This window comes from Malania oleifera, chromosome 11, assembly GCF_029873635.1.
Source record: "Malania oleifera isolate guangnan ecotype guangnan chromosome 11, ASM2987363v1, whole genome shotgun sequence".
In the NCBI taxonomy this organism is placed as follows: domain Eukaryota; kingdom Viridiplantae; phylum Streptophyta; class Magnoliopsida; order Santalales; family Ximeniaceae; genus Malania; species Malania oleifera.
The window spans coordinates 68,495,746-68,520,461 of record NC_080427.1 but is presented as its reverse complement, the minus strand read 5'-3'; the positions used below and the strand labels follow the sequence as shown (position 1 = coordinate 68,520,461).

At 35.3% G+C, this 24,716-nt stretch overlaps 1 non-coding gene across 1 annotated transcript; it reads left to right on the top strand.

Annotated features, from left to right (window-relative positions):
• Positions 1-14,673: 14,673 nt before the first annotated feature.
• On the top strand, positions 14,674-14,779 carry LOC131143661 (small nucleolar RNA R71). The gene has a single exon (XR_009133643.1). It is a non-coding gene; the product is annotated as a small nucleolar RNA R71 (small nucleolar RNA).
• Positions 14,780-24,716: the final 9,937 nt, after the last annotated feature.

The window sequence follows — 24,716 nt, the reverse complement described above, 5'->3', positions numbered from 1 at the left end:
TCATCCTCACTTTCTAAAGTGTCTTTCTCTTCACTATAGTACTCGACCCCTATTTCATCTTCCCCATCAGTTTCCTCATTGTTAAGGAAGTCAACATGTAAAAAAGGTTCAATTGTAATGTCAACAATCCCTACATGTTTTTCCGTGGCACCAACCCTATTCAATGTTATAGGATCGACTCCTTCAACAACATTGAAAGCAGACTGCACTACTGAATTGACAGATGACTCATTTTCTTGGAATGCAGCCTCACTAGCACTCTTCCCCCCATCTGTAACTTACGTAATAGCATACAAACTTCGGGGAGGAATCTTTTGGGCCACATGCCATTCATCCTTCAATTTTGTGTTTTTAAGGTAAAACACTTGTTTTGCTTACATCGTTAGCACAAAAGGGTCATTTTGATACCATGTCTTGCTAAAATTGACACTAGTAAAGTAGGCATCCATGTTTATCCCAGTATTTTTATTGTCAATGTCCCACTAGGTACAATTGAACAAGTGGATGAGTCTGTTGACTCCATAGTTAAGCTATATAATGTCATCCAAGAAACCAAAGTAGTCAATTTCTTCATCTCCTTTTGTGCCTAGCACCGCAACCCCACAATTTTGGGTTCTTCTATTCAGTTCAAGGGACTTTGTGTAAAATCGTAACCCATTGGCAATGCAACCATTGTAGCGGTTAACTTATTGATTGGGGGCCACATGCCAACGTGTACAAATCTTTACTTGTCGTTGGTTCTTTATTGTAATACATGACTTTCATCTATTAAATAAACAGGAGTTTAGATGAGTAAACCATCAATATTGAAAATGTACATTGCTTCGTACTCAGGTAGTATTTCTTACTTACACGGCTCCCAAACCAATTGACAAATTCTTTCTTATGTCCTTCATCAACATTCCTTTCATTTTGGGCCAGAAGTTCAGCTTTATGTTCGCTATATGCAACAATAGTACATGTTAATGTCAACTAAATATATAAATATGCATATGTAAATACAATGCAAAGTAAGGAGTTTGGAACCACGTACTCGATATATGGAATAGTTTCATCATAATTATTGAAGACGTAAAAATGGGCTTGTTGTAGGTCGTCCATATCAAGGAAATCATAAACACGTGCACCGAAGGGACGAACATTTTCTCAAAATATAGAGCTCCTGGGCTCTTCATCTTCGGCATTAATAGCATGAACGTTTGCATTTTGCTCCTCATGAGTGAACCTTGTGTCAATATCATGTAGATACATAGAGCAAAATGCAAGACATTCACAGTCAATGTATACCTTAATTATTAAACCTTCCGGCCATACCTTATTGTGCACATACCCCTTCAAAGTGGACAAGAACCTGTGCATTTTACATAGCATTATTGACTTGTAGACACAAAAAAGGAAAAAAAAAACAAGGAAATCATGTGACGATTATGGAATGACTTTATAATTTACCCCTCAATAGGATACATCCAACGATGTTGGATTGGTCCTCCAATTATAGCTTCACTTGGTAAATGGATGGCTAGGTGGACCATTACATCAAATAGGGTTGGTAGAAATATTTTCTCCAGCTTGTATAGTATGATCACGATGTCCTCCTTTAACCATTCAAGTACGCCTACGATCAATTTTTTGGTGCACAACTGTCGAAAAAAGATCCTCAGCTTAATCAGCACCAAACGAACATCTTCGGTCAAGTGTCCATGAAGGAAAACGGGTAGAACCCATTGTAGAAGGACATGACAGTCATGAATTTTCATTTATAACATCTTCCCTTCCTTCGTGTTTATGCATCGAGCTATGTTTGATGTATATCCATCAGGGAACTTCACTGATTTCAACCATTCAAAGAATTTATTGCTCTTATCCTTCGAAAATATGTAACAAGATGATGGCATGAGAAGTTTGTCCCTACCACGAAATAGGTGCAAGTCAGGTCGTATTCCCATATCTTTCATATATCGGCAAGCATTTGCGTTGTCCTTTGTCTTCCCATTTATATCTAGTAATGTACAAATGACATTCTCCTAAATGTTCTTCTCGATGTGCATGACATCCTAGTTGTGGCATAGTGGAAGATCTTTCTAGTATGGCAACTCAAATAAGATGCTTCTTTTTGTCCAATTCAACTCCCACTCAGCATGTTTCCTTTTTCTACTGCTCGATGGTTTCCCAAGTTTCACATCTCTGATCAAACTAAGTTGCTATAATATCTCCTCCCCACTAAGTCGGTTTGGTTACAACCTTCGTTTAGGTTTTCCATTAAAGCTTTTGACACCACGAGTTCTCCAAGGATGATCAGGTCGTAGAAAACGATGATGACACATAAAGCATAACTTGCATCCATGCTTCAAGGATAAGGACCCAACATCCTTATTACACACTAGGCATGTTATGCAACCTTTTGTGCTCCAACCCAATAGGTTGCCATAAGCGGGGAATCATTAATTGTCCACAATAGTGAAACATGCATCCAAAATGTTGTCCCATTTTTCACATCAAATTTCTCCACTCCTTTTTCCCATAGTTATTTCAACTCGTCAATTAACGAATGCAGGTAAACATCAATATTATTACTAGGTGCCCTTGGTCCGGGAATAAGCAGAGACATATAAATGAAGGGTTCTTTCATACATCGCCATGGCGGCATATTGTATGGCATCATCATAACTAGCCACATGCTATACGGGTTATGTTACCGAAAGGATTGAACTCATATAAAGCAAGGCCAAGTCTAATGTTCCGAGGATCACTAACAAACCATAGATGCATTTTATCAAACTCGGCCCAAGCTTCCGAGTCTGCTAGATGACTAAGGGTGTTTTCCTTTCAAAGACGTTTCTCTTTATGTCATCTCATATCAACAGTAGTCTTTCTGCACATGTACAATCATTGTAGTCGCAGGATTAATGAACAATTTCATGAAACTTTTTGGGAGATCTATTTACCCTTTTTCTAATAAGTTGTATACCTCGATTCACCATATTTTGGACACTCATTCGCATTTTCATATTCACCAAAAAAAAAGTGCACAATCATTCCTACACGCATGTATTTGAGTGTAACTGAGACCCAATTCATGCATGTATGTCTTCGCTTCATAAAAGGAATTTGGAAGTGTTTTACCATCAGGCAGTGCCACCTTAATGAGGCTTAAATGCATGTTGAAAGCGCTCTAAGATAACCCATGCATTGTCCTTGCATGAAGCAACTTTATCAGAAATTCTAATTTTAAGAACTTTTATAGTTTGGATATTGGGACCCCCATGCATCCCTCACGAGATTAGAAAATGGTTTATTGAGTTGATTCAACGTACTAGGATTGCAAGGTATGGTACCTATAGAAGTAGATTCATCATCAGTACGCGACACACTGACATCGTTCGTGTCCACTGCAATCCCCCTTTGCAAGTCACCTAACATTTCGATTAACCCTTCTGAACATGTATCACCACCTACTATATTTGCCCCCTCATCTTCATCATCATCATCATCACTTTGAACTGCATAATCTTCACCATGGAACACCTATGTTGTGTACCTTTTCTCCATTCGAAAGTCTAATAAATGTGCATGAACCAAATCAATGTGTTTGAATGTTATGTTTTGGAATTTCTTACAAGGACACTTTATTCTACTGGATTTTTCTGCACGAGGACGCATGAACTTTATGAAATCATGCACCCCTTTCGTGTATTCTGGAAAAAACCTACTCCGAATGTTCATCCAACTCTTATCTATGTTCATTAATTACCCTATAACATGTTCAAGTAAATGGTGTTGAATATATTCTCATAATATCTATGACGCATGCATCGTGAATCCTATAATCAACCACCTTCAGTCTAAAGGGTTCGGATCCTATCCCATTTAGGATTGTAGCATTTACATTGCGATCAATTACTCAAATTCCTTCATCCTAGTCATTATAAATTTTGGCAGCATCTCCTCATGACTCTCTAATTACATGAGATGGGGGAAGTGAAAATGTTGCTAGTTTTCCATCACTAAAAAATTGTCACGACACTCCACTATGCACCCAAAGAACACAAGTAGAGACGCGCTCGAAATATATAATGACAATTGAAAAAGCATGAATGATGATAACAATGTAAATACAACTTCTTGAACTGGCCACATTGGAAAATCCAAGAATGGTTGAAATACAAGCATTACTAATCGTAAGTGAAACAAATAATTAACATATTCAATTGATTATTAGTCAACAAAGTATGACTAATAATCAATTGAATTTCAATAATTGTTTTGTCTCACATGTACAATAAGGCATGAATGCGTAGTAACCATTATTGAACGGGTCTAAGATTCAATGAACACAAGAAATGACAGTAATTAATTTGGCAGTTTACTTCATATGTCATTTAGTTTTTGGCCTTTCACTGTACTTTATACATTGTTGTTTTGAAGATATTAATGCAACACATAAACCATAAAGTCATAAACGACAGCTATGACACTATCTCAAATGAATGCACAAGAAGGATAAAAAAAGTGAACACTTATCTGCCTACCTTATCTGTGTAAGTAACATCCACATAAAATCCAAAAATAGCCAGAAAAATGTAAAGATATAGTGAAGCACAAAATACAACTAGAAACCAAAAGCACTATGTAATTTCATTAATTTCAGAAGCAATACAATGTAGATAGAAACATTGAAGCACACGTACAACCATTCAAAAGCATGGTAAAATAGAATACAAGAAAAAATAAATAAAAGAAAATAAAATAAAATAAAAGTAAAGGGTGCATGAGCACAATACATAAGCAAAAGAGAAAGCACATCAAAAGATCCCAAGCATCTGGTATATCCTAATCAGAATCAGAAATGGCCGAGCAAGGCGAGGCGGCTACTGCTCTAGTAGCATCTCGGTCCCGTGCTATTTCCTCTAGAATATGATGCAAGTTAGGGGCAAGAGGGGAGGGTGGTGGTTTGTGTGGCTTGAGAATACAAAGCGGCACCAGCTGGTCAGGCGTGTCTGCCAGAGGCTCCACAGCAACATCATGTGGCATGGTCGGCCTAATCATATGGAATAGGACTGGATGAGCGGGCATGTCCTCTATAAGCCCTAGGGTAACATTTGGGGGCTGCTCTCTAATGGGTGGCGTAGCAGAACGTGCTAGGGAAAACTGCACATCCTCAAGAGTCACCCTTGTTGCTCTCATCTCATCCAAAATCCATTCATGCTTACTCAAGGCCACTCGACCCCGGGAAGAGGACTCTCCCCTTGGCGGGTCCTGGACCCTCTACCGCTTGGCAGCGCATCATGGAAAGTGGTCGTGCTTTGAGGCTGCCTGAGGCTTTGTTTACAGAGGCATTGGCTAGGAAAGACGAAACCCTAAGATTTATGTTGAAAACAAAATTTTTATCAGAGGGGCATACTTAATAATAACATTACGAGAAAATATTCACCCCTACTTATTAAAAAAGTTCAACATAAATTTAATTTTAAAACACATTTACTAAATAAGTAAAGTATGTTAAAAGTCGACTCAATTTGGACCAACTTGATTGTAATCTTACCTAAAAATAACATTACGAGAAAATATTCAATTAATAGGTAGATGTATATAACTCACCCCTTTCATACCATTGGAGACATATGTGGATGTGGTCAAGTGATCAATTGTTGCCAGCTCAAACATAGACATGCATACAATTGTCATTTTTAACTTTGACAAATACAATGTGCTTAATATATTTTTCGAAAATATAAACAAGAAAATAATTGTAGGCGTATTTTTCCAAATCTATAATATAAAAGTATGTATTTGTTAATGTTTAAGCATATTTGTGCATTTAGAAGAATTGTACAAGGAAAAAAAATTGTAGGAGTAATGACTACACACTAAAGCAAATCTTAACAAAAAATTTGCCCAACTCGTGTGATTTTCCTTATAGTTTTGTGTAAATGAAATTGAAAATGTAATCTTTTGAAAGTATCCACATTGCAATCATACATATATATGCGTAGATGGGTTCTAAATTCAAAGGCATGCATTCATTATATTGTATCACAGTTCTAAAATATACAACATATGTGTTGGTTAGTGACTTTGAATTAGAAAATTTATAAATTATAATGACTGAATTAAAAAATCATAAATAATAATGAGTCTTGAAAATGGTAAGAAATTCGAATTCAAATGTATATTTAATGGAAGATCAAATGCAATTTAATGATATGATACACTAAATGGGCAATTTTCCAAAATTATGGACATAATTTCCTCTTTTGAGCTTGATTTCCAACAAGTAACAGCTATTTGTGGTTCCAAGAACATTGCTCATCTCATTTGGTGCTTACAACATCAATTATCTCATATTTTGGAAAAGTTGTTAACAAAATTTCGGCAGCATGCTGCTGTAAAGTGAACATTTCTAAAAAAAAAATTACCTGAAAAAAAGTTTATATATAAGAGCATGTGAGAAGCTAGATTCCCTACCCGCATGCAGAAGGCATATTCACAACTAGTATGACAATTCAATCTAGTATTTCACAAAAGATGCAATATAATTTCAATTAGAGCAGAAAGTCTTAAGATTTCCTTCTATTGTAGTGGGCTCATTTTGAAAGGCTCAAACATGAATAAAGATATGGAAATTAATTTGCATTTCATTGAACTTTATAGGTTTATAGTTTTCTTAATGTCATCCATTTTTAGTCTTTTTACCTTTTATTCTCTTGTCATTTTTGAATTTTTATTTCACAAAACATCTCTCTGCGATGTAAAAGTGGGAGAGGCTCATTCATGAGGAAAAGTTGCTATCATCAAAATAATAGAAGGATGCTAGCACAACAACATCACCATTCACCACATTGCTCCGCACATATGGTCAATTAGTAAATAATTTATAATTTACCACACACATGGTCAATTATTAAGTTACGAAATAAGTTATCTACTATGGGAAATAATTTATTCTTAGGAAGAAAGATTACCCACCAACCACCATAGATTATTCAATTTGAACCACCACTTAGTTGAATTGGATATTAATTATAATTTGCTCATCCAATAACCTCCTAATCGACCATAGATTATGCGATCCAATATTCGTTGCCAAGTCTACTCCCATTTCAAGAAACAACCCCCACCCCTAAAAAGAACACTCCTAATCACTATCTATCCCATTTGTTTCATATTCCAAAGCATTCCTAAAAATAAAATATTAACTATCATTATCGAAAAAAGTATAACAAAAAATATCCCAAGTTAAAGTTTCTAGGTGGTATCCAATAGAAAATAAGATAAGGGAAGGGCAATAACATGATTCAGGCACTTGTAAAGCATACCAAATAATGCTCCAATGATAAAAATAGATCCAGATGTTGTTAGAGGTTATATGAGGAAAACAAGGAAGTGAATGAGAAGAAAAGGGGTGATGATTAACTAAGATTACATATACGATTATATATAAGATTTAAGATTACCTAAGATTACATATAAGATTTCCTGTGTCACAGCCTTAAGGTTGATCATTAGTTAAGATAAGCATGTTATAATTTTTTTCATACCTTTAAATGATTGCAAAGGTTAGAGGCTGTCAGCTGATTAAAGAATGCGCAAAATTTGTCAGCAAGGGAGGATAGATGGATTCAGAAGGATCATAAATGAGTAGGAAAGCAGTCAAGTTCAGATGTCCAATGGTTCTTCATTTATTTTCTTTTCTTTTCTTTTCTTTCTTCTTTCTATCTGAAACTAATGTGAGGCCGGTTTTGGGGGGTGTTTGGTGTGTTGACTTTTTTGTTAGCTCCTTATTTTGATTATGACAAATCACAGTATCTCATCTATGTGCTTTGAGTGTATGAACAGGATTACTTGTCCAAGCATAGGTGGCAGATGAAAGATGGAAGCTGAGACGCACTTAAACGTGCACATCTTTCGGCCTATTCCATGGATTTGCAAAGGAGTAGCGCATGAAGACCGATGTCTATTTCTAGTTGTATCTTTATATTTTATTTTATATTTGGGTCTGTAATAATTTATACCAGTCTATAATAATCTCTGCATGTTATGCAAGTAGGTAATTGTAAGCTCAACAAGACCATAGTTGACCATAGGGACCGAATGACCTTAGGGCACTATCTCAAAACGACCTCAGTAAGACCCTAGTATGACTCTAGGTCCCAACACATATGCACATATATCATACAAAATACAGGAGTGTTAAAAATGCACTTAATTGAATATGTTTAGGGAATTTGAGAAGCTCAGGTGACCGAACCTTAATAGTTCAACACTCCTTGGGGGCTTGAACTGTTGAGAAGTCAACAGTTGACTTTGGCTCTCGGGCGACCGAAAAAAATTGTGCACACCTTCCATGAGTGCCCGAACCACCTGAAAAGGACCTCTCACCAACTCAGGCTACCGAGAGATTTAGTTTAAACTGAGCCACGGGCGACCGAACTCACGAGTTCGGGCTACCGAACCTATGACTGGGCACTCGAATTTACGAAGAAATATTTCTGACTTTATTTCGGGCTGCCAAGACCTTTATTTATTGTGTTTATTTGGGCGACCGAATCATGGTTTAGCCACTCGAACCTCGCCGGGTTAAAATTATTTTAACTATGGTAAAATCGAGCTAAGTTAGGTTAATTGTGTTTAAACTATTTGAAACTTTTCTAATAATTCCCAATAAGTCCCAAACAGTTATAATTTTACCATTGCCTATAAATATAGGCTCATTTGTAAAGATTCGCAATTTCATTAGCCAAAAATCCTCTCTTTTCCAAATAATCTTTTTGCCCAAAATACTCTCAACTATTTATTTCCTTGATAGATCTTGATATTTTGAGAGGTTATTGTTTGTTCTTGTGTTTATCATAGAGTGCTAATACTCCCATTTGTTTGGTTGATAAAATGCAAAGGTTAGAGGCTGTCAGCCGATCAAAGATTGCGCAAAATTTGTCAGCATGGGAGGATGGATGGGTTCAGCGGGATCATAAATTAGTAGGAAAGCAGTCAGGTTCAGATGTCCAATGATTCTTCATTTCTTCTCTTTTTTTTTTTTCTTCTTTCTATCTGAAACTAATGTGAGGCCGATTTTGGGGGGTGTTTGGTGTGTTGACTTTTTTTTTCAGCTCCCTATTTTGATTATGACAAATCATAGCATCTCATCTATGTGCTTTGAGTGTATGAACAGGATTACTTGTCCAAGCATAGACGGCAGATGAAAGATGGAAGCTGAGACGCACTTAAACGCGCCCATCTTTCGAGCTATTCCATGGATTTGCAAAGGAGTAGCGTATGAAGACCGATGTCTATTTCTAGTTGTATCTTTATATTTTATTTTATATTTGGGTCTGTAATAATTTATACCGGTCTATAATAATCTCTGCATGTTATGCATGTAGGTAATTGTAAGCTCAACGAGACCATAGTTGACCATAGGGACCGAATGACCTTAGGGCACTATCTCAAAACGACCTCAGTATGACCCTAGTATGACTCTAGGTCCCAACACTCATGCACATATATCATACAAAATACAGGAGTGTTAAAAATGCACTTAATTGAATATGTTTAGGGAATTTGAGAGGCTCAGGCCACCGAACCTCAGGAGTTCAAAACTCCTTGGGGGCTCGAACTGTTGAGAAGTCAACAGTTGACTTAGGCTTTCGGGCGACCGAACAAAATTGTGGACACCTTCCACGAGCGCGCGAACCACCTGAAAAGGACCTCTCACCAACTCGGGCTACCGAGAGATTTAGTTTAAACTGAGCCATGGGCGACCGAACTCACGAGTTCAGGCTACCGAACCTATGATCCGGCACCCGAATTTACGAAGAAATGTTTCTGACTTTGTTTTGGGCTGCCGAACCTATTTAAAGACATTTATTTATTGTGTCTATTCGGGCGACTGAATCATGGTTCAGCCACCCGAACCTCGCCGGGTTAAAATTATTTTAACTATGGTAAAATCGAGCTAAGTTAGGTTAATTGTGTTTAAACTATTTGAAACTTTTCTAATAATTCCCAATAAGTCCCAAACGGTTATAATTTTACCCTTGCCTATAAATATAGGCTCATTTGTAAAGATTAGAAATTTCATTAGCCAAAAATCCTCTCTTTTCCAAATACTCTTTTTGCCCAAAATACTCTCAAATATTTATTCCCTTGATAGATCTTGTTATTGTGAGAGGTTATTGTTTGTTCTTATGTTTATTATATAGTGCTAATACTCCCATTTGTTTGGTTGATTGTTTGATTCTTTTTTGGGAGTTTAGTTAAGAAGTCACAAAAATATTGTGTTTATAATTTTGGTCCCAATTAACCGACCAAAAATATTGTTTGTTCTTTTTTGATTTATAAACAAAATATCCCACATATTTCAATATTATAAATCTTGTGTTGGGATAAAACTAGTAAGCTTAGGATATTTGCATTGTTATTGCAAGTGTCCCATAACTTTGATTTTGATGTGCAAAATATTTTTCTACAAGCTAAAATATTTTCAAACTACTCTTGTGCTCATTACATTGAAGAAAAATATTTTGAGTTAAGTTTGAATATTTGATTAACATCTTTGAAACCCTTATCTACTATTGAGATTTCATTTAACTTGTTTCAAAGATACAGCTTGCTTAAAACACTCTCGAACATTATTGTGATCATATCTTGTTGAGTGTTATTTGCATATATATTCACATTACTAAGCTTACATTACCTATATTATTGATGTGTATGTGAAGTTGCGTATTGGGTACATATATGCTTTACTTGAGAAGCATAATCACTGTGCTGGTTATTTTGTGAAGAATACAGTTGTATTTCCAGGCGTGACCTGAGGGGTCTTGATCTAGCCTGGAAGGATCAGGTTAGGGCCAACCTTGTGAATTTGACTTAGGGCTTCCTCTGCCCTGCAAGGAGAATTTGTGAAGGTTGAGGTTAGCCTTATGCTAATTAACCTAGTTGTATTAAGTGTTGATCCACCTATTAAGTGAGCATTGGTGGAATCCTCAGGCTTGCGAGCTAGAGGCGGGGACGTAGGCATAGTTGGCCGAACCCCGATAACATATTGTGCATGCTCTTTACATTTTCGCAATTTATTTACTGCACGTGTATGTTTTATTGTGAATGGCTGGGTTTATTTTTGCATAGACAGACCCTAGGTTGCGTAATGCTGTTGATCTGGTTTAACCTAAGCAAAAGTTTTTAGATACCCAGTTCACCCCCCTCTTGGGAATACACCAAAGCTAACATGGTGTTGAAGCAAAATCTTGGAAATGTTAATAAAGAGATTCAAATGAGCCGTTCATGTTGACTTTATTTGTGAAAATTTTAAGACCGTGTGAAAATCTCATTATATTATAAGATTTAAGATTACCTAAGATTACATATAAGATTTGAGGTGGTGGACAAGGGCCACGTTGTTGAGGCTGAGGAGTAGGAAATAGGAAAGAATGGGTTAGGAGAAATTGGGCAAATGTAGAAATGGGGATTTATGGAATTGGGGGTTAGTCGGTTAAAAAATTTAAAATATGTCTGTGTGTGTGTAATAGTCAGTTAAATTTTGTTAACCGAATTTGAACTAGCTTCAAAAAAAAAAAAAAAACAAAACAAAACAAATATTGAAACTGAAAAACTGAAATATTAAAAATTTCATACTCATCAGATCTAATTAAAAAATTAACAGAACTGATCTAACAATTGTTTGGTTGGTTAACTTGGTTTGTATCGAATATTGCTCATCATATGAGGAGCTGAAGTCACTTATAAGATAAAGGTGTTTGTTTGAATATTGGTCGTTAATAGAGTAAACACCAACAATCTGCTACAGATGACTGCTTTTGTGTATGAGTAGTACAAAGAAAGTTCCAAGTTTGTTATGCACTATTTGTTTACTGGGGGTTTGTGAAGTAGTTTACTTGGAGTCCTGGACAAAGTTGGGCGTCACATGAAGTCAATGGAGGAGCATTTTAGTATTTCTTCTGTTAGTTCTGAAAAAGGGCAAGGATGTTAGAAGGTTGTGACTGTGTGCTCTTTTTCTCTTTTATTGGAAATTTTGTTGGAACAAAATGATTGAATTTGTGGCAAGCATACTCTTAAATTTCGGCCAAACTTACAATCAAAATTTCATATTTCAAGAGGATACAAAATGAAATTAGGCTTCTGCTTATTTTTGTGAAATTCCAGATTTGGCTGAAATATAGAAAATGAAATCAGGTTTCAAGGAACAAAGATTGCGATAGAGAACTTCAAATTAATTCGACAGAGAGTCCAAATACCTGAGAAATGGCAAGTTGTATGGTGCTTCTGAGAAAGAAAAAAAGTTTAAAAAATCTAAAGATTTGGAGAAGAACTTCTTAACTGAAAATCTTCAAATAATTTCTTGCATCATTGGGGATTGGCTAGAAGACATCAAGAGAATGCGACAGGACCATGAACTCGCTTTGTTTCGCCGATTTAATGCTAGGTACAGGCTTTGAAGGACTCGGTGCATGGTCAAAAAAGTACAAGTTGATGGTTGGAGTTAAAGATCCAACGACCAATCTCACACACTCAAACACCAGATCAAATCAAAATTGGAAACGAGCTCATGATCTTGGTTCGAAGGTCGAAGACGAAGTCGCGAAGGCTTTCGACTAGTTTGAAGGTTTGCAAACGAGCTCACGCTGCTGGTTTGAAGGGTTGTGAAGCCTCTTACTGGTTCGAATGTGCAAGACGAACTCACGAAGGGCTTCAACGAAAGGGGCTAGGGCCATGTTCGTTCGAGTTAAATGAGGGCAACGGGAAGGCTGGAGAGGATGTGCAGAAAGGCAGAAATCAAGACCTAAAGAAGAAACAAGGGAGGAGGAAAGATAGAAGGAGGGAAAAATGGATATTAAGAAAGTAGAAAGGCAAGAGATTAGGGAAATCGTGCGAAGAGGGTATCAGTGACGGTTTTGAAACCGTCACTATTATTTTAAAAAAAATACACTATTAGTGACGAAATTAAAAAATTGTCACTAATACGCCATTATTAGTGACAAATTTTCAAAATCGTCACTAATATTCTTAAATAAATTATTTTTATATTTTTTAAATAAAAAACTTTTAGTGACGGTTCTCTAAATCGTCCCTAATAACTGATTATTAGTGACGAATTTTCAAAACCATCACCAATAAGGGGCTAATAGTGACAAATCATCAAATTCGTCACTAATATTGTGGAATAATTTTTTTTTTTAAATAAAAGAAGTATTAGTGACGGTTTCCAAATTCATTACTAATAAGGGGCTAATAGTGACGAATCTTCAAATTCGTTACTAATATTTTGAAATAAATTTTTTAAATATTTTTTTTAAATAAAAGAAGTATTAGTGACGGTTCCTAAATCCGTCACTAATAAGGGGCTAATAGTGACAAATCTTCAAATTCGTCACTAATATTTTGAAATGAATTTTATATATTTTCTTTTAAATAAAGAGAAGTATTAGTGACGGTTCCCAAATCCATCACTAATAAGGGGCTAATAGTGACGAATCTTCAAATTCGTCACTAATATTGTTAAATAATTTTTTTTTTTATTTTTTAAATAAAATAAGTATTAGTGACAATTCTAAAATCTATCATTAATAAGGGGCCAATAGTGACGAATCTTCAAAGTCATTACTATTATTGTGAAATAAATTATTTTATTTTTTTAAATAAAATAAGTATTAGTAACGGTTCCCAAATCCGTGACTAATAAGGGGCTAATAGTCACAAATCTTCAAATTCGTCACTAATATTTTGAAATATTTTTTTTTTATTTTTTTAAATAAAAGAAGTATTACTGAACGGTTCCCAAATCCGTCACTAATAAGGGGCTAATAGTGACGAATCTTCAAATTCATCACTAATATTGCGAAATAAATTATTTAAAATATTTTTTAAACAATAGTAGTGATGGTTATTAATCGTCACTATTAAGTGTCTTTTAGTGACAGACTTAATTTGTCACTAATATTGTAGAAATCATCGCTAATATTTTCTCGGGATAATTTATGCGAGAAAAATATTTTTCTGCGATATTTTTCGATTTTTAGTGACGAAACTATTAGTGATGGTTTCAAATCCATCACTAATAGTGCCGTATAAGTGACAATTGCTAAAATCATCACTAACACCCACTTTTAGTGATGTAATTGAATCCGTCACTAATAGTTTCATCACTAAAAACTTTTTTTTTTTTTGTAGTGGATGTTGTTTCCACCCAGGGTTGTAGGTATTAGAATAGGGGTCATTGGAAGACCTATCATACCAATTATGGGTGGCTTTCACATCCTTTTGCACAAGATCAGGTTGGGAAGGTGCGTGTGGGCAATTATAACATGTATGGGAAGGATCATAGTAGATTGCACAAACCTCTACACATGCCATTCTATGCCATTGCGGTCCTAAGGACAAGTATTGATTTAACTTTTTGGATATGGAGTGCAAGGTAGGGTTTAGTTCATGGTTTTTTGCCAACTCGTAAAATCCCTTAGGTTTAGAAGTGGATGGGTTGGGGGTCTACGAGCAACAACCATATGTTGTTGAGAATTCTCAGCTAGGTTCTTAAAAAGAACACATGCCTCATTCTCGTGCTTTTTTAGGAAAGTACCTCCGCAGAAGCAATCAACCATGGACCTATCTCTCTTAGCTAATCATTCGTAAAAGGTTTGTACTAATTGTCACTTGGAGACCTGAAGATGTGGACATTTACGAAGTAGGTCCCTGAAGCGCTCCTAGGTCTCAAAGAAAAGTTCCCCATCCTTCTGTGTGAAACTTGTGATTGCCTTTCGTAGCTGGTTTGTGTTCTTAATTGGGAAGTACCTTTTTAAGAATTCATGTTGCATGGTTGCCTAGTTGGTTACCGATTTCAACTCTAAGGACATCAGCCAATATTTGGCCTTATTTTTCGGAGAGAATGGAAAATGCCTAAGGCGAAGAGCATCATCACTAAAATTAGGTATACGGATGGTGGAGCGGATCTCCAAGAACTCATCCTAATGCTGATAAGGATTTTCAGTGGATTTCCCATTAAAGGTGGGTAGCATTGAGATGATCGAAGTCTTAATCTAGAATTGTGCAACCAGAACATTCGGTAACCGGATTCAAGACAGTGAGGTGTATGCTTTAGGCACAAAGTAGTCCATAAGAGGCCTAAGTGGTTGCTCTCCTACCACAGGTAGGCAGGGAGCTTGGTGTTCTGGGATTTGTTCAACGTGAAATGGTGGGTTATTTTCAGCCATGGCTTTTAGTTCGGACGACTCAACTTTCTCTGGATTAGAGATAGGTTTCCTAAGAAGCCTATGAGATTTTTCAATCTTGGGATCTATGAGAACTCTCTCAAGTTCCAAGGAACGCTGACCAAACATACACACTTTACACACAAAGATTCAAACTTCAATATGTAACCAATAAAATATAAAATCAAAAATATGTACAGACAAAGCAAAAATATCCTATAAGAGAAATTGGCTAACAACTGTACCCTAGTCCCTGGCAACGGCACCAAAATTTGGTAGGATCACTAAGGCTTGGGTCCTTAATTGCCAAAACTAATATTTATAAAACCTAACTATTCCCAAGTTCAGTAGAAAGTGGGGGAGTCACATGTCGATCCACAAGGACTAAATCGTACAATTGTAAACCTTTTCTCAATCAGTTTATTAATTCCTTGTATAAAAAGAAAGATAAAAAAGATGATATTTTGCAATGGATGAAATCTAACCAACTATAGGAAAGCAAGTAAAAACTATATTACTTTACCCCTACAAAGCAGTTCTGAGATTATGAATCAAGTGCTAAACTTCTTGCCTCTAACTACGTTCAACTAGGAATACATAAGACCACTAACCTAAGACATCTCAAGCCAAAGTGGGAGAGGGTCATTTGAGGGCACAAGGTAGCAAGGGTGCACCAACCATCCAGAGCATGGTCGGGAACTGGAGTATACCCTGTCTCAATAATCATGAGCACCTTCGCATATCCGTAGCCAACTACTTATCCTAACCGAAATAGTAGTAGTGCTATTCCTTACTATAGCCTTTCATCATTCATCAAAGCAATAAATCAAAAGAGATAAAGGAAAGCATGTAAAAGAAAACGGTAAATAGAAAGCAAGTAAAATATCGATCCTCTGTATTCAGTACGTCTGTCACCAATGCCAAAAGGAATAAGAGAATGATCATATAATATACACAGAGATTTCATAAACACGACTAGTTGTCATAGGCTGTCAGACACTTCGTGCACACACCGAAATAGGAATTGAAATTTAATCTACTTCTACTCTAAATTTGCTCTCAATGATGTCGTAGTTCTCTCACTAACCTAAGAGAGGCGAAAATGGAACCTATAGCTTATGTTCATAGCCATTACTTATAGGCTCTAGGGTTTACAAAGTTTGTTTCACAGTTTAGGAAAGTTTGCAGCATATCTTGTGTAGAAGATCATTGCTGTCAACCAAGTTGCTCCTAGGTCTTCCTTGTGCACGCCCTAGTTGATTCTCCTGAGAAAGCAAAGATTTGAATCTTCAGCTTTGTCGACTCAGTCGCGCCATGGAGTCTTGTTAGTTGAGTTGATGGTTAAGGCTTGCAGGATCTCAAACTTTAGGAAATCTTATGAATTCGACACAGTCGCAACTCATGGCTTCTCTTGTTGAGCACATCGTCGAGGCTCTCGGTATTTCTGACCTCAGTGCTACCTCAGTATCTCAACTTGGTCACCCTTGAGAGTCACTTGGTTGAGGGCTTAGTTGACCCTTGTAGCAATTCTTCCTTAGTTTGAACCTTGGATTTTGCTAGTGAGAACTTAATCGCCCCTTAGGTTGCTAGTTGCACCCCTTGGTCAAACAAAGTATTCTTTTCTTTCGATGATCTGGATCTTCAAGAGTTTGGCTGAGCATCTTATTTGAGCTTTGCGTGTCCCCAAATTCTCCTTTAGCTTCTCGTATGCCTAATTCCTCGGTTTTAACTTGTTTTTCCTAAAAATACGAACAAACCTTGCAAAACTCTGAACAATGATAACAATGAGTAATTAAATAATAAAACAAGGATAAACAAAGGTAAATGAAGGCCTAAAATCATTCATTTTAGGGACTCATCAATAACAAGTAATATTTCCATATTCTCAAAGAAAGCCATGGTATTATTTGATTCTAGAGTAGCACATTCCTTTATATCTATGGAGTGTTAAAATGTGCGGGGTGGGGACCCAACCATTAAATGCTAAATTATTTGTTGTTACACCAACAGGGAACTTGGTAGTATATAGAAAGATACTTAAGGGTTATCCAATTTATATTTAGAAAAGAATGCTACCTACTAATTTAGTGGTATTCAATATGCATGAGTTTGATGTAATTCTGGGGATGGACTGGCTTGCTTCCAGCTATGCTAGTATAGATTGTTACAAGAAAGAGGTAGTGTTTAGACCTCCTAGAGAGCTGGGGTATAAATTTGTTGGATCATGTGTGCGCTCCTCACCGCTAATATTGTTAGCCATTCTGGCAAAGAGGCTACTCTTTGATGGATGTTAAGGGTACCTAGCATGTGTGAGTGAAGCACCAAAGGAGGAACTAAAGCTTGAGGATATCCTAATAATAAAGGAATTCTCAGATGTCTTTCATGAGGACTTACCTGGGTTGCCCCCCGACGCAAAACTGAATTCGCTATCTACTTACTTTCAGGAACAACACCAATATCTAAAGCTTCGTATAGAATAGCTCCAGGTGAATTGAAATAACTGAAGGAGCATTACACGAGTTGTTAGATAAGGGTTTCATTAGACATAGTATTTCACCATGGGGAGTGTTGATTTAGATGTTATCCCAAGAGGGGGGTGAATTGGGTATTTTAAAAAATTCTTTGAAAATTATTCACCACTTAGTCCCAATGTCTAAATTTAACCAATTACTTACCAAGTTCGTGTGAGGTTATCCAACAAACATACATGCAATGTAAGTAATGAAATATAGTGTGGAAAGTAAAGAGATAAAGGAAGAGAGAATGCAAACGCGATTTTACGAGGTTCAGCCAACCCAACCTACGTCCTTGCCTTAAGCAACCCACTCAAGGATTCCACTATAATCCTTGCTCCTTAAATTGGGACGGAACTTCCCTTACAATTCGCTGCTTATAAGAGGTACAACTTCCTCCTAATCCACTGCTTACAAGAGACACAACTCTCTCCTCAAACTCAGTTCACAATCCGAACCGTGATTACAATATAATCTGCAAAACACTCAATGTTGCTTCTAACAAAGCTAGTGAGTACAATGGAAATTCCTAGCACATAATCATATGATCAAACTTGAAGCTTAGAATGTATGTAACAATACAATCGTTGAATGAATGATATATGCTTCAGTAAATTTCTCTTTCATCAAATCTTCCAAAAATGTTTGTATGAGTAATAGCTTCGAAGACAAGATGCTCAAATATCAAATATGATCTTGTCAAAGGTTTGTCTTAAATAGTGTAAAGATCTAAATCAAAAAGCTTTCTTTCAAATATTCAATCACAACCTGATCTTTGTAATATGCAAATATATATATACGATATGTATTCCAAAGATCAAAACACTGAGTATAAGGTTTCCCAAACAAAATATCTCTCAATAGAGTATATATATAGTTATGAGCTTCTAAGGAAATTTAATCAACTGGTTTTGAAATATTCAAAATATCAAGTCTTTAACTAAGGACACACTTGAATGATAACTATTTAATCAATGGCAAAAGAACAACTTTCTCAAGTAAAGACCTTGTCAAAACCACTCTCTATATGTATATATATATATAAAACTTTTAGACTTTTCAATCAAGTAGATTTTGTAATATTAAAAATATAAAGTCTTGAATGAAAACTCACTTGAATCAAACTATTTAACCAATAACAAAGGCTTTTCTCACATGGTAATCTTATAAAAAATGATTTAGTACATGCACACTCATGATGAACCTCTTAACACATATTCAAAAATGGATTTTGCAATACCAAACTCTTTTAAAAAATGGATGTCAATCAGCACATCAGTTTAGATGACAAAAATCTATGAGAATAACTCTTAACAAGTAGTATGATTTACCGAACCTCAATACCAAATAGAGATCAAGATGTGCATATGAAATCCCTTTGTTTTCCTGAGTTGATTTGCCCAAGCTTGATGAATATAGGTTGGAGTGCAAGCAATCATATAACAATAAGCTTAAGTTTCTCCATTCTCTTTCAATAAAATGTTCTCTTCTCTTCTCGTTAATCTTAGCTTACGTACTAGGGTTTAGATGTTCAATATATAGGTATCTTGCCCTTAGAATAGATCTCAACCATTGGATCAAAAAATATCTCGCGAGTTGTCTTAATAAAAATTAGATTTTTAAGTTTTCCCGCAAGTTCAAGCAACTGAGGTTAAAAGCCTAAGCGACTGAAGTTCCTTAAAACTTCAAAAATGGATCAGGCACCTAAAGTGACGAGTTCAGGCGACTGAAGTTGACTTCATTCTATCAAAGTGTCTCGGCCAGGTTATGTGTTTCACCATTAATTCTGCAGGTGACTGAACTTAATCTTCAGGTTTCTGAAGAAATTCTTCAGGCGACTGAGGTTGAGTTTAGGCTACCGAAGTGGTCATTTCCTGAATTTGTTCTTTCTAGTTTAAAATTCTGCTTTGCTCTCTTTCTTGGTTCTTTGTAAAAATATTTTTCGGGGTTTTAAAAATATTTCTAAGTCCATGAATGTCCCCTAATGATGTTCTTAAGATGTATGAGTCCTAAGGTCATTCTAGGGTATATGATTTGAGCCTCAAATTAAATCATATGAAAATGTAAATACATAAGTTCTAAGTACACATTCCCATGACGCTCTTAAACTTCTTGCTTACATCTTCATTCTTGTACTCTTTGAGTTCCATGGATTTTCCAAGTTGTGTATGCTTTACTCTTCATGGCTTCCATGACTTGTTATCCTTCCATGCATGCTTAATATAGTTCCTATTCACAATCTCAATGCACAGATCAAATACCAAGTGATTGGTCATTATCAAAATAGGATTGGACGCATAGAGTCAACAGGGAGCATCGGTACAGTTTGTTGAAAAGAAAGACGGGTCGATGAGAATGTGTACTAATTATTGGGAAATAAAAAAAATGATAAATTACAAGTACCCACTACCATGCATAAATGACTTGTTTGATCAACTCTAAGGAATACAAGTCTTTTCAAAGATCGATCTTCGATCAGGGTACCATCAATTGAAAATCAACACCGAGGATGTTCCAAAGACCACATTTAGAACTAGATATGGACATTACTTCTTAGTCATGCCATTTGAGTTGACTAATGCCCCTACTACATTTATGGACCTAATGAACAGAGTCTTTCATGAATATTTAGATCAGTTTGTTGTGGTCTTTATTGATGATATCTTGATTTATTAAAAGAGTCCAGAGGAACATGAGAACCATTTAAGGCCAGTACTCCAAGTTCAAAAAGAAAATAAACTCTATGCCAAACTTAAGAAATGTGAGTTCTAGCTAGACAGAGTTGCATTCTTCGGACACGTGGTATCCAGGGAGGGAAATTCTGTGGACTCAAGTAAGATAGAGGCAATAGTAGGTTAGGTGATACCGAAGAAGATTCATGAGATTAGGAGTTTCTTAGGTCATGCCAGATATTATCACCGATTTGTAGAAGAGTCTTCCAAAATATCGATTCCACTGACGATGTTAACAAGAAATAATGTTAAGTACAAGTGGACCGATGAATATGAGCAAAACTTTCAGGAATTAAAGCAACGGCTCATCACCGTGTCGGTGCTAACAATTCCTTCAGAAAGAGGTGGTTTTGTAATTTATAATGATACCTCTCGGAAAGGGCTCGAGTGTGTACTAATGCAACATGAAAAGGTTATTGTATATGCTTCTCAACAATATAAGGAGTACGAGAAGAATTATCCTATGCACGATTCGGAACTGGCAGCTATGGTATTCCCATTAAAGATCTGGAAACATTATCTATATGGTGAAAGATGGAAGATTTTTACAGACCATAAAAGTCTCAAGTAATTCTTCATGCAAAAAGAATTGAACATGAGGCAAAGGAGATGGTTAGAACTGATCAAAGACTATGATTGTACCACCAACTACCACCTGGGAAAAGCCAGCGTGGTAGTAGATGCGTCAAGTTGGAAGTTATTGAATGCATCAGTCTCAAAAATGGTGACCTAACATCATCAAATCATAATGGATCTGGAAAGACTCAGTGTGGAAATAGTGGAGGGAAATCATCAGGCTCTTATTGCTAGTCTGGTAATCCAACTAACCTTATTGGAAAAAATTAAGCCTGTACAGATGAAAGATGCAGAGTTAGTAAAGATTATGGGTAAGGTACAGAGTGTACTAAAGGAAGATTTTAAGCTCTCATATGATGGAGTTTTAAGATTCCAAACTAGATTATGCGTACCCAATGATGGAGAGGTTAAAATAACAATTCTAGAAGAAGCACATCGCTCTCTCTATACGGTGCATCCAAGAAGCACCAAGATGTATCGGGACTTGCGAGAATCTATCTGGTCGAAACAACATGGAAAGAGAAATTACACAATTCGTAGAGCAATGCCTTACGTGTTAATAAGTGAAGGTTGAACACTAGAGACTAGCAGGGCCACTACAACCACTCCAAATTCCTAAGTGGAAACGGGAGCACATCTCTATGGATTTTGTAATAGGATTACCACCAACATTCCATGGACAAAACGTCATTTGGGTAGTTGTTGATCGTTTAACAAAAAATGACCACTTTATTCCAATCAAAGTTAACTACTCCATGATAAACTTGCAGAGTTGTATGTTTATGAGATAGTTAGACTACACGGCATACTAGTGTCCATCATATCAGATTACGATCCACGACTCACATCCCAATTCTGGAAAAGTTTGCAAAAAGCCTTGGGATCTCAACTTTCCTTTAGCATAGCATTTAATGCTCAAACTGATGGACAATCGGAGAGGACAATTCAAATATTGGAGGATATGTTGTAGGTGTATGTATTGGATTTCAAAGGAAGTTCGATTCAATATCTACCATTGGTTGAGTTTACCTATAATGATAGTTATCAGTCCAGCATAGAGATGGCACCTTATGAAGCATTATATGGTCGGAGGTGTCGATCTTCATTATATTGGGATGAGGTTGGTGAACGATAAATTTTGGGACCAAAAATCATACCGTAAACATCCAAGAAGAATAAACTCCTCCAAGATAGAATTAAAATAACTCAGAGTCAACAGAAGAGTTATGCTAATACCCATCGACAAGAGTTAGAGTTTGAAGTAGGAGACAATATATTTCTGAAGGTTGCTCCGATGAAAGAGATCACGAGGTTTGGAAAGAAGGGTAAGCTAAGCCCCAGGTATATTGGGTCGTTCGAGATACTGGAGAGGATTGGTCTAGTCGCTTATAGAGTAGCCTTACCTCCAACATTATCTAGAATTCATGAGATAATCCACATTTCAATGTTGAAGAAGTACGTTCTAGACCCTTCTCATATGATAAGTTATGAATCATTAGAAGTTAACGATACACTATCTTATGAAGAAGTGTCAGTCCATATTCTAAATAGAAAGGATTAGGAATTACGTACCAAAAAGATTTTATTGGTAAATGTACTCTAACGTAACCACACTATTGAGGAAGTCTCATGGGAATTAGAAGAAGAAATACGTCAAAAGTACCAACACCTTTTCAACGAGGCTTAACACTAAATCAAGTACCCATTTAAATAAATTCCATAAATTTCTATTAAATGTAAAGTTAGTAAATTTTGAGGACGAAATTTTTATAAGGAGGAGAGAATGTAATAATCCTAAAAATAAATAAGTAAATAATTATTTAATTAATTAAATAATTGAATAAATGGCATAATATATATATATCCCCTCTTATCCGTATCTCTCTCTCTCTCTCTCTCTCTCTCTCTCTCTCTCTCTCTCTCTCTCTCTCTCTCTCCCCTTTATCTTTTTTATTTTATTTAATTTCTTAATTATTAAGAAAATTATGAAATTATGAAAATACCCTTCCTCTAATTCCTTATAAATAGGATAACTCTTAATTCATTTTTCATAAAAAATTTCAAAGAAGGAATTGAAGGAAAAGTGAGAAAAAAGATTTAGTGGTAGGCGGAAAATTTTTATATACTTAAAATCCTCACTCTTCCACTCTTTCCAAACTCACTTTAGGAATTCATCTTAAACCGTATTAGAAGAATAGATCAGAGTAAGTGGGCTGAATTATGTCAGTCATTTTTTATTCAAATATACCTGCTTTAAATTAATGTGCGAAGATTGTATTATATCCATTTTAATTCAAATATAACTTATTTAAATTAACGTAGAGGGATTGGATTATATGCATTTTAATTAAAAAATACTTGATTTAAACTAAAGTATTGGGATTGAATTATATCCATTTTAATTCAAATATAACTGATTTAAATTAACGTACGAGAATTGGATTATATTTGTTTTAATTCAAAAATACTTGATTTAAATTAAAGTACAACGATTGGATTATATTTGTTTTTATTTAAATATATCTCATTTAAATTATAAGTATGAGAAGTACGTAGTTTTAATTATATATATATATATATATGTGTGTGTGTGTGTGTGTGTGTGTGTGTGTGTGTGTACTTTTAGTCCATATATATATATATATATGTATATATACCTATTTATATTTTTTACACATATTTATATACGTATACATGTATATATGTATATATATATACATGTATACGTATGTATGTATGTATATGAATATATACCTATTCATACTTATAGTTTATATAGATACCTATTTATATTTCAAGTCTATGTATATATACACATTTATATTTACATGTTTATTGTTTTAAAGGAAGTATTTTAATCCATTCAGATAATTTACAGCGTTATAAAATTTTATGAACAATAAATAATTATTGGCACACAAATATTGTGGTATGTGGTTATTTTAGTTTAAATTAAATAAATTAGCAAGGATGAAATTTTTATAATATTATAATTATTACTTGGTTTATATTGAGAAATTATGGAATTTTTGTATTATTACTATTTCGATTGCATAAATTGTAATGATATGTTTTCAGAACCCTAATGACTCAGCAGTTATGATGCTCAATACCACTGGTTATAGTTACAAATGATCATGAATGCACCTACACTATTTACAGAGTCGTTTTATATGACAATTGATTTCTTCTGAGTGAACACCTGCGTCAGACTATGACTTGATAGGGAAAATTATACTCAATAATGATGATTTAGTTTGGTTGGCCAACTAGTTAAGTCTAGTCCGCATAACCCAGTCCTGGGGGTAAACATGTCACACATAAGCCAAAAGGAGTTTCTTTATACATATTTATATATTTATATGATCAGAGCCATATGATAGGCCTAAATGATGATTTGAATGAAAAGTATGCATATATATAATGAAAAGTATGCATATATATATGGTCATATTTAAAGGGCCTACACGATGATACATAATTATATATGTGAACAGAGCGCCGTTTAGTAGGGCTAAATGAAAATGTGCAGGAAAAGTATAAAGGGAAGTACAAATATATAGATATATGCATGCGGTTATTTGGATGAAAATAATTTATAAATGATGTACAGTTGTTCAAATGCAGTTTTTAATGGTTATGATATTAAATATTAGTTATTAGATGAATTTTTA